The sequence below is a fragment of the Trachurus japonicus genome, chromosome 18, assembly GCF_045865225.1.
Source record: "Trachurus japonicus isolate A0001 chromosome 18, Traja_1.0".
In the NCBI taxonomy this organism is placed as follows: Eukaryota; Metazoa; Chordata; class Actinopteri; order Carangiformes; family Carangidae; genus Trachurus; species Trachurus japonicus.
Window position 1 is genome coordinate 12782240 of NC_140924.1, and position 12567 is coordinate 12794806.

A 12567-nucleotide genomic window follows, 5' to 3' on the forward strand; every position below is an offset into this window, starting at 1 on the left:
GTGTGTGTGAGAGAAAGACAGAGAGAGTGTGTGAGTGTGAGTGTGTGAGAGTGTGTGCGCCTGGTAGACTTGGCTACAGCACAAAGGGAAATATCACTCTCATGTGTGAGTGAGACGGCGAATACTTCACTGACACCAGCCTCGTCTTATGGGTGTAGTCAAGGCTACAGAGAGTATAGACGAGGAAGAGATGGTGTCATGTGACCATAGGTGGGAGGGCTTGGTAAAGTAGGTGTTTGGATCAAAGGAGGAGTTGTAGTATCTCTATGTTTGCACTTTGCAGCGACCTTGGAAAGAGAGGGGCAAACGGGATTGTGGGAGGATCGGTCCACAGCTGGAGCGTTCGGGTCGTAACTCAGAGAAGTTCAACGAGACAAAACAGGTCTGAAACAAGAAGAGGGGAGGTGGAAATAAAAAAATAAAAAAGTGACAGTGAGTCGTAGAGGGTATATAAAAGCTCAGAGTGATCAGGCCGGACATTAAAACAGTTTATTGGCCGTTAGTCACTGATAAAACGTGTGCAGACATCAAAGGACCTGAACCTCCTGAGGACAAAGAGTCAGTTGGTTGATGACATCTGTGTCACCAGATGAGTTTGTCCAAGTATTTAGAAGTGTGCACCTCCTTAATGTGCTTTATTGTATGTTGACTGAGGGGTCCAGACCTCTGAAGGCTGATGATCGTGTTCATGAGGCAGTTCTTACAGTAACCACGGCGATGACTAGTACACCCTTTGTGGTACAGAGGGGTGTTTCTTATGGTACAAATTCCAACCAAAGCGGTTTTATGGAGACACGACCATCGGCTGTATCAGAGATGTTAAAGGGATAGTTCAACATTTTGGCAAAATGGCCCATTGCCATAATCCCTATAGTCATAGCAGTAGGTTCGTACCATTAATTGTCGGTGCAAGCGACATTAGAGGCTAATGGGATTTCTTGGTTTCCCTCATCAAACACATCAAATACACAATCCAACAACTCCAAAACGCTCTGGTGGACAAGTTGTGACCTGCACATTCACCACGCTATGAGATAATAACTGAACATTACCAGACAGAGTTGTTTTGGGGGTAAATGCAGAGACTGCTCGCCGAAAAACTGCCCCCGACGGGAACGTGCATCAATGGTTTTGCATGAATTTACCTCTCTTACTCTGCTACTCTCTCTTCTTCCCCTTTTTACTCTCTTCCTCCGTCAGCATCTTCTCTGGTCTGTTCTTCTTCTTTTTCTGCTTCTTCTGTCATGACCAACACACTGACAACAGTGAGCTAGCTAGCTTCTTGTAGCGAGTCCACAGGTGTTGATGTTGGTGTGTGACGTGTTGTTGTTAAAGTGATAAAGTGTGTCAATAACAGGAGACATCCTCCCTCTTACAGCCAATGAGACGTCTACATGATTTAGAAACTGTCACTTTAAGGTAAAATAGTTCAATTGAATGTGTAATCTATCTTATCTTATCTTCATCAGCGTGTTGAAGTTGTAACTTCATCTCATCAGAAGCTTGAAATCACACAGACTTGTGCTGTGATAAAGGACGTGAGGACGACGCCGAGGAGACAGAAGCCAAGAACAAAGTTTATAAGGACGGCTGGAGATCCAGTTACAAGTTCATGCTCCATTAATTCAGTGCGAGCTGCTCCGAGGGTTTGAGATGAGTCGGCTGACGTGCTATTGGCTCCAAAATACATTTTACTGCAACGGTTCAAAATGACCTTTGTTTCAACTTTATTTATTACGGGGACGGATGTTCACTAAGAGGCCCGTCGGAGCTGCTGGTCTCCGATCAGCAGGGGTCAAAGGTCGCGTTCAAGGGAACCACAGAGGAGGTGATGAGGGAGGCGAAGACCACGTGTGTCCAGTGTGTTTCATGTTAGTTCAGGGCTGCTGCCTGCTACGGTGGCCCTGAGAGCACAAAACAACACTCAACTAACGCAACACAGGTCACATGGAACAGACCGGACACAAAGACTTATTTCCTTTTCCAAGAAGAGGAAGAAGTTTAAGGCTTAGGATCAAGGTTTCTCTTTGTTCAGTTGCTATTGTTTGTCTATGGTTAACGAAGTTGTGTATTTGCTGATGAGCGACAGTAAACAGTAAAGAAACGGCAGACCTTCAGACCCTCGCTGCTTCATTTCAGAGAGTTTTTTTCTGGCTCCTCGAGGAATAAAATAAATCATCTGTCGTTATGTTGTCCAAGAAGAAAAAGACGCCATAAATCACATTAAAGACTTTTCCTGCAGATGTTTTCACGAGCAGGACATCCCACTCTGCCTCAGACATCAGCTCCGAGGCGTTGGGTTCCCACTGGGTTTCTTTTAGAGACGACGTCTGCGTCATCATCCTGATTGACGTGCGGTTTGATTTTGTGAAGTGATTATAAGATTTTACAGATGGTGATTGAAGCTCACTTGAGCCTTGAGCTACATTACAGTATCATTAACCCCACGTGAGTATGGAAAGCCATTTTAACATTTAAAAGCCAGACTGGATATGTGTTGCAGATATCTGTAATTCAGTTTTGCCTCGTCAAAAAGAACATTTCAGATATCCACAACTACATTCTTCCTATACAAATGACGTTACTTTTACCATTCATGTGTATGGGGTTTGTCATTACAGATATCTAAAATTCAGTTGCAGATATCCGCTATGTGAATTACGGATATCTGTAACTGAATTACAACTAGTAGTGATTCCAGTTTGAGATATCTACAATTATCTACATGTCTATGAATGGTTGGATTTTTCATTCACGAGATCTGTAATTGAGTTTTGCCTCGTCACACATTCTTCCTATCCACAATTGTCATTTCAGATATCCACAACGTTCTTCCTAGGACAAATGACTATTCCTAATTCCAGTTACAGATACCTACAACGTCATTTTAACTAGCCAAACTTAATTTAAGATATCTGAAAAGGGACATGTAAATATCTTTAATTGAGGTGAATTAAAGATATCTTGAACTGAAATTATGACTAGTCAGAATCGAATTGTAGATATCTCAAACTGGAATTACTACTAGTCGTAATTCAGTTACAGATATCTGTAATTCACATAGTGGATATCTGCAACTGAATTGTAGATATCTGTAATGACAAACCCCATACACATGAATGGCAAAAGTGACATAATCTGTCCTAGGAAGAACGTAGTTGCGGATATCGGAAATATTCCTTTTGACGAGGCAAACCTGAATTACAGATATCTGCAACCCATATCCAGTCTGGCTTTTAAATGTTAAAATGGCTTGCCAGAATAGTTGGATTTTTCATTCACGATATCTGTAATTCAGTTTTGCCTCGTCACACATTCTTCCTATTCACAATTGTCATTTCAGATATCCACAACGTTCTTCCTAGGACAAATGACTATTCCTAATTCCAGTTACAGATACCTACAACGTCATTTTAACTAGCCAAACTTAATTTAAGATATCTGAAAAGGGACATGTAAATATATTTAATTGAGGTGAATTAAAGATATCTTGAACTGGAATTATGACTAATCAGAATCGAATTGTAGATATCTGAAACTGGAATTAGCACTAATTGTAATTCAGTTATAGATATCTGTAATTCACATAGCGGATATCTGCAACTGAATTGTAGATATCTGTAATGACAAACCCCATACACATGAATGGCAAAAGTGACGTCATTTGTCCTAGGAAGAACGTAGTTGTGGATATCTGAAATGACAATTGTGGACAGGAAGAATGTAGTTGCGGATATCGGATATATTCCTTTTGACGAGGCAAACCTGAATTACAGATATCTGCAACCCATATCCAGTCTGGCTTTTAAATGTTAAAATGGCTTGCCAGAATAGTTGGATTTTTCATTCACGATATCTGTAATTCAGTTTTGCCTCGTCACACATTCTTCCTATTCACAATTGTCATTTCAGATATCCACAACGTTCTTCCTAGGACAAATGACTATTCCTAATTCCAGTTACAGATACCTACAACGTCATTTTAACTAGCCAAACTTAATTTAAGATATCTGAAAAGGGACATGTACGTAAAACGAGGTGAATTAAAGATATCTTGAACTGGAAATATGACTAGTCAGAATCAAATTGTAGATATCTCAAACTGGAATTACTACTAGTTGTAATTCAGTTATAGATATCTGTAATTCACATAGCGGATATCTGCAACTGAATTGTAGGTATCTGTAATGACAAACCCCATACACATGAATGGCAAAAGTGACATCATTTGTCCTATGAAGAACGTATCTAAAATATTATTTTTGATTGGGCAAAACTGAATTACAGATATCTTGAATGAAAAATCCAACTATTCAAAATGTAGTTACGACAAGTCAGAAAGACGTTGTTGATTTCTACAATGTTAATTCTTCATCAGCTCCTCAATCAACGGGCCAGACTGTTTAACGACCTGCTGGACGAGTTGGCGTCTTCTTTTAAATCATTTCTGATTTTTGTCTCGTCATATCGTTCGGTGTTATGAAAAGAAACAACAGGTTTAGTTTTGGTTTCCGCCGGTGATGGATGTGAAGCTTCGAGTCTCAGCGGCGGCGGAGAGTTATTATTCAAATGTATTCACCCTCACACTCTGATTTATTGGTGCGGCTGCTGACATTTACACCTTCAGCTGTGTCACATTGTCCTCTGACTGCTGCTGCTGCTGCTTTTTTATTTATACAACACATTTCATTACAAGTCAACTCAACATGCGGAAAGACAAAATATAAAAATACATTCAGGGGCAAAACATGAAGCCTGTGACGTTAGTGTTATTTCAGGTTGAAATGTCGGTCTTAGCTTTTTTTTTTGTTTTGCATTTTCACTTCACTTTTATTTTGGATAAATGTGTAAAAGCACATGTTTTTAAATACAGCAGCACCATGCATCATTAATACATCTGACCCCAGATCAGGTCTAACTCCAGCAGTGAGAGCTGCACTTGAAGAGCTGAATCATCAAGTGTTTAATGGACCATTAAAAAGACGTTGAAGGTGGTTGTGTACTGTGAAGTGACCTGGTGGTTGTGTAAGTGTGAGTCTTCAGGGATAAAACACAGCTCTGGTGATGAGATTTTTAAGAACTGAGATTAGTATCTCAACCAATGACAAGGCAACAGAGTGAGTGTATCACAACCTCCGTCTCTAGGCAGCAGATCTATAAAAAAGAAAGTTTTTTGGACATCCAGTAATTTCATATCACTGACAGATAGATGAGGAGAAGAACTGCAGTTAGAAAACTCTGCGCCACAGTAGTGACGCTTTCAAAAGAAAATATCTGGCAGAGAAAATGATGATGATGAGGAGTTCAGATGACAAGATAATTACAGCGAGCGAACTGAGGAGGAAACGGCGCCGAGGCGGAGCAGACGGAGGAGATTTTCACCGCCGTGATGGAGGCGTTGGAGCGAGGCGTCGAACCACCCGCTGTGACCAGATTATTTCAGCATAAACTCCACAACAAATTTACCTCTTTATCAAATAAAGTTTAACCAGATTTAAGCGCAGGAGGGGGGATCAGAGGAGCGGGGGGAAACCGTGAGGCGGTTTTCAGGTAATCCACACCTGGTCCTGAATCTTAACACAAACTGACAGATGTGGAGATCCAGAACGCAACAACTGTTTTACGCGTTGGTAGGCCAGATGTTTTCATGGTGTATTTAAATGGATTTATGTGCAGTTTATGTCTAAATGATGTTATTCTGTATGTTCTTCTTCAACAAGTCACTGTATGAGAAAAAAAATCATCTGGGAAAAGAAAGTTTTTTTTAAATTTAAAACCTGAAAATGTATTAACAAAGGGTCACTTTCACACACAAACACACACACATGGTTATAGGGTTCGACCTCGGCTTCACACAGATGCCTCCTGGTTTGTATGTATCTGTGTCGGGTCACGACTGACCTGTTTTCAGGTTTTAAATGCATGAAAGTACCACATATAGTACATTTGTTTATTGCATCAAGGCTTTTTGACTTTGTCAGGAACCTCTATTTAAACAAATACAAAACAAATATCAGAAAATTCTAATATTCTCTGGTTAAAATTATGACATTTTTGGTGTCAGGGTCGATTTTTACCCGGTTATAACAATAAGAACAATAATGAGAGTTGAAACTGAAATCCTAAGTGCAAAACCAACCTTTCCATGGATAAGGAAGCCTAACAATGTAACCAAGAGATGAGAATAAATAATTGTTTTTCTCGTGTTTTACAGCTGATTTAAGACTAACAAGCTAACAAGAGGAAGGTTACATTGAAGCCAAGGGGTATAATGACAATAAAAGGCCCAGAGGCCCACACCAAAAAACATTAAAACCAATATTTTCATGGATAAAGAAGCCTAACAACGTAACCAAGAGATGAGAAACAAATGGGATGATGAATAATTGTTTACAGTGTGTTTTACAGCTGATTTAAGACTCAGGTCAAAACTGACCCTAACACCATAGATGGTAGCAGAAAGCTACAAGAGGAAGGTTCAATTGAAGTCGAGGGGTAAACTAACAAAAAAGGTCCAGGAGCCCACACCAAAAAACATTAAAACCAACATTTTCATGGATAAGGAAGCCTAACAACGTAACAGAGAGAAGAAAAACAAATTGGATGAAAAAAAAAATGTTTTTAGTGTATTCTACATTTAAAACACGGGTCAAAACTGACCCTAACACCAGAGATGGTAGCAGAAAGCTGACACAAGACGAAGGTTAGACCCACTGTGCTCCTCTGTTACGGCCGACGGTTTGGGTATTGTGGCCAGGTGTGATGTCGTGAGTAGGTGTGATTACGTGCAGAGTTGAACCAGTTTCCCTGCAGAGCCGAGGTCGGCGGGTCACAGAGAGAGGAGCTTTCATCGAGGATCCGGGCTTTACGTTGTGTGGAAACGTGGATGTTTGTCGAGAGCGGAGAGCGGCGAGTGGAGAGCGAGGAGGAGGAGGAGGAGGAGGAGGAGGCAGAGGTTGAAAAAACAAACATGGGAGCCGACCTCCATCTCCTCCGTCCTCTGATGTGAAAGCGGCCGAAGCTGCAGCCGAACGGGAAGATTAGCGGGGTGATTTATGGGTATTCGTTGCAAATCCAAAGTGCTGGAGATGTTTGTGCTGGGGTTTGTATCGGGGCCGGAGCAGATTAGAGTGGGCAGAGCTGCCGTCTTATCGCTGTGTGATTTTCTCAGGAGGGGCTGGTAATTTGTGTCATTAGGCAGCTGCTAATAGAACGTGACTGATACCAAACCATTCACATCCCCCAAAAAAAAGAAGAAAAAAAAAGTTTTGAACAGGCGGAAGAAGTTGAGCTCAGAGTTATTATACATCCAGTGCCAGTTGAACACAGAAAAACAACATAGTCTGGAAATAAAAATGTTTAGGAAGCTCAGAGTGAGCCGCCGCCATCTTGGCTCTGCCATCTTGGCTCCGCCCACTAACTCCTAGCTAACCCAAAAATGTTCAGGTTACTTCAAGGAACTTCAGCTTTATTAGGTGTGCACCGCAAAAATCAAAATCTTACCAAGAATATTTGTCTTAGTTCTAGTCAAAATGTCATTTCTAATCAGAACAAATCTGATTATACTTAAAATAAGACTCTTCACATAAAAAGTAGCTTGTTTTTAGGCATGTTTTACTTCTTTCAAGCATATTTTCACTTGAAATAAGTAGAAGAATCTGATAGTGGAGCAAGTTTTTCTTTCTTATTACAAGCACAAAAAAGTTGCTTTCACTGGCAGATTTTTCTACTTATTTAAATTGAAAAATTGATGTGAAACTTTTATAACCAAAAACAAACTCTTCAGGGTCTCTTTAAAGGAGAGTTATATAAAAAATACAGTCAGAACTTCGCTGTAGAGACAGAAACTTTTTTTTTTCGTTTTCTGCTGTACAGCTGAATAATTTAACATGGGAGTCTATGAGGAGGTTCATGTTGGAAGGAAAATACCTCATGTAGGGCAAAGGTCAGGATCATTACTTTACCTCTTCTGTCCGGTCTGAGAAAGTATAGATACCAGACTCAGGACTTGTGTGTCAGCAGCTGGACAAAACTAAAAATCTCATCAAACTGAACCAGAGCACGGGAGCTGCAACAGTAAAACCAAGAAGAAGCACCTGTATCATGATCTCTGCTGTTGTTCCTCATAGGCGATTAGTAGCATTTATTGATAGGGAGCAGATCTCTGTCACTGTAACTGCAACAATATCAATATCAAAGTCTATAATTAGATATTTATATAAGGTCCTTTAAAGCCTTCAGCTGCCCCCATTGACTCTCATTCATGAAGATCCTCCCCTTGAGGGACTCAGAACCCGATAAAGTCAAAGGGATGGACATAAAAGACCGTCTGAAACAAAGACTTGAGAGAGACGACATCTTTCTTCAACTCATTCATCCACTACAGAGAGTCGTCTGAAGCTTTGAGCGAACTCTTCATCCAGCGGTCGGCCTTCAGTTCAGTTCAAGCGTTTCAGTCCTTCTACTGGCTTGATTGCCGGCTAATTGGCGAAACAACAATGGCCTTTTATAGAGTCGCAACTGAACCGACATTAATAGTCGTGCATGTTCCCATAACCCCTCAAAGTACCGGCACTCCTTCATTATAAAACAATCCCTACATACAGTGGAGATTGTTTTGAACCATGAACTTTTCCCTGGACGTTATCTGAGACTGGACGACCTGTGAGTTGATTGTGTCCTGCAGGAGGTGTTGAAGACACTTTCCACAGCCACGGTGTTGGTGTTTAGCTCCACACTCACACTGCACATCAAACCCCAGCTCTGGCTGTGGGAGCAGGGGGAGGAGGGGGGGAGGAGGAGGGAGGAGGGGGGTGAGACCAATCCACGATCCCTGTGGACACTCGGTATGTGAAGCCCCGACAGCTCAAAGAGCCTTTGAGCCTTTGAAGCCTCTTGTTTCATACACAGTGTTTATGTTGTCCGGGCCTAAATGACATACATTAATACAGCAGCAGATTGTTGCAGGAGGTGGAGTGAGTCACACTGCATTGTGGGTAATGAAGCAGAACAGCTGGAAGAGAGAGAGAGAGAGAGAGAGAGAGAGAGAGAGAGAGAGAGAGAGAGAGAGAGAGAGAGAGAGAGAGAGAGGAGAGTCATGGAGTCTGTTCTCAGTCTTTTACTTCACATAATGGGACTGAGAGGGAGAAAGAGCTCAGTGTTAATAAGTGTGAACATCTCTTTGTATGGAAGTTTTTTAATGACAAAACTATTCAATTTTTCTCTTTATGATTATTTTATTACGGTCTACACCTGAATTTCAGGGTGTTAGCTGCTGTACGGAGGCCCAGAATGGACATACTGTACTTGTATACATTTCCTTATCTCAAGGCAGTAAAGCTCATTATTCAGAGATAACGAGACATTATCATCAAAAAAACAAAACAATGAGGCTCTTTATTTATTAACTGTTTGTTATTCTGTAATTTATATACTTATACTTATATACAGTAGCCTATATATTTTTTTACTTTTACTTTTAGCCTTTTCTCTTTGGTTCACGTTGTAAATAAGAATAAGAATCTTACCTGTGTAAATGAAGGTTTATAAAAATAAAATAAAATGGCTCTGAAGCTTCACATTCAACAAAAATATAAGATTATGTCTAGTGTGTTTATAAATGTGGGGTGTACGGGAGCACAGAGATGCCGTAATGTGCCTCTGCATCTGTGTATTTTAATTTTCATTTATTTTATTCTTATTAAAACTTTGACTTTGTCTTTTAATTTTGAAAAGCATTTTGGAGCAAATTCTGCCTCGACAACTTCCTTCAGGGTTAATAAAAGTTCTTCTGATTCTGATTAAACCCGGAAACAACACGTATCAGTGTCTGTGTTCAGATTAATCAACGTGTTATGATGATGATAATTCTTTCTTAAGACGACAATTGAGAGGACGTTCATGAGAATAAACTAACTCAAACAGATGTGACTCCAGCTGTGAAGAGAGATGTTTTCATACACGTCTCATAACATCAACATTTTTTTTATGTCTGTTTAAAGGCACAAGAGTCTTTGTGGGACGTTTTGAAATCAGATAGGAAGTCGGCTCTTCTCCTTCACATTCTCAAGCCTCAATAAAGAAAACATCCTATTATTCTCTCTCTCTTTCTCTCTTCCTCTCTTCCTCTCTCTCTCTCTTTTTCATTTTTAAATTTTTTTTTATCAGCTGCTGCCGTGTCTCCTTCTCTTGTACCTGTCACAGAGAAGTTTTGCGGTAGAAAAATCACCTGGACCTCTGCGGCTCCAGTTTCATCAGATAATATATATAGTATAAAAAAATGGACGAGACATTTCCCATGAGCCAAGGAGTGAGAGAGAGAGAGGAGGAGGAGGAGAAGGGGAGTCAGATAAAATAACAACCAGAGGACTCTTGAATCCAGAGCACTTCTCTAAATCCACTTCATATGCTGTGTGTTATATACAGAGGATGCACTATAAAAATCTAATCAAACCAAAAAAAAAATCTGGGCAGCGGTGTGAAGTCTCCTCCTCCTCCTCCTCCTCCTCCTCCTCCATCGTGAGGACGGTCGGTCACTGTCCAAACTCCTCCATCACTCTCAGGATGTGAAGCTCCTTATATTCAGGTCAGGTGTGTGTGTGAATGAGGCCAAACATTAAAGCACGTTTAATAAAAGCTCCACGTTGATACAGTCCATTTAATCATCTGTTTAGATGCTACACTGCAAAAACACAAAATCTTTCCAAGAATATTTGTCTCATTTCTTGTCAAAATGTCTAATTTCTAGTCAAAACAATCTTTTCCACTTAAATTAAGACTCATCCCCTAAAAATTTACTTGTTTTTGGAAAAATTTCACTTCTTTCAAACAAATTTTCACTTGAAATAAGTAGAAAAATCTGCCAGTGAAAGCAAGTTTTTTGTGCTTGTAATAAGAAAGAAAAACTTGCTCCACTATCAGATTATTTCAAGTGAAAATCTGCTTGAAAGAAGTAAAAAGTGTCTAAAAAAAATAAAAAAATCTGGGCAGCGGTGTGAAGTCTCCTCCTCCTCCTCCTCCTCCTCCTCCTCCTCCTCCTCCTCCTCCGTTATGAGGACGGTCGGTCACTGTCCAAACTCCTCCATCACTCTCAGGATGTGAAGCTCCCGACGTTCCAGACATGAGTCATTGGGAGTCATGTGGGAAACACTTAAAATCCCACAGAGGCCCTGACAGGAATCTGAAGCCTCCACTGTCGTCCCCCCGACCCAGAGGACGGGAAACACGACACATCTGAATCATCCTCATCATCATCAGGTGCAGCCTTGAACAGACCGGTCGTGATATTAATAAATGATGATAATGATAATAATGATGATGATGATTAGATCTGATTGGTGACTCATCCTCCAGACTTAATGATTTATAATGGCTGTCTGTCTGTATTTATGCTCCACATTATATTACTGACAGTTATCCAGCAACAGTCAAGTCAAGTTATTAAAGGAGAATTCCGGTCATTTTCTAAGTAACACTCTACGGGCTCTATAGGTCCCCGAGTGCTGCGCTACACTGCAGTTTAACCCTCCTGTTGTCTTTCTGGGTCAAATTGATTATGTTCCCTTCCCCCATCCTTCCTTCCTTCCTTCCTTTCTCCCTTCCTTCTTTCGACAATCCCTTTTCCCTTCCTTCTTTCCCTTCTTCTTCCTTCCTTGAACAAATCTGTTCCCTCCCTCCATCTTTCTTTACTTCCTTTTTCCCTTCCTTCTTTCCACAATCCTTTTTCCCTTCCTTCCTTCCTTCCTTCCTTCCTTCCTTCCTTCCTTCCTTCCTTCCTTCCTTCCTTCCTTCCTTCCTTCCTTCCTTCCTTCCTTCCTTCCTTCCTTCCCTTCGTCCTTACTTCTTCCTTCCTTTTTGACCCAATCTGTTCCCTCTCTCCATCTATCTTTCATTCCTTTTTCCCTTCCTTATTTCCCTTTGTCCTTCCTTCCTTCTTTCCACAATCCTTTTTCTCTTCCTTCCTTCCTTCCTTCCTTCCTTCCCTTTGTCCTTACTTCTTCCTTCCTTTTTGACCCAATCTGTTTAGTATCTTACATTCCTTTTTCCCTTCCTTCTTTCCCTTTGTCCTTCCTTCCTTCCTTCCTTCCTTCCTTCCTTCCTTCCTTCCTTCCTTCCTTCCCTAACGGCGACTTTGGCCTCTATATTCTGCTCAAAATATCACTAGAAATGCTTTGCAACGTCCACCAGTTCCTTACCACACAACACTGAGTGTGCATAACTCTGTTATAATGTGAGAGAGCAGTGTTAATGTGTGTTTTTATAACATACCTTTGTTTCACTCTAGCTTCCTAGGTAGACCTTACTAGTCGACTGTCGAGCTCGGGACTGGGAAAAAAAAGGGAGTTTCATGCTTTTTTCCCCATCCAAAATCTTTTTTTTTACTCCTAAATTCATGTTTTCCTCTCATTTTTGTCGATTTTGGTAAGGTTTTAGTAAGGTGTGCACATATTTTTCTCTGATTTTTTCCAATGGTCGCACTCGGGGATCTAGAGCTGTAGAGCGTTACTTAGAAAATGACCGGAATTCTCCTCTAAGTCACAACACAAATGAATGTATTGAAAACCAAGT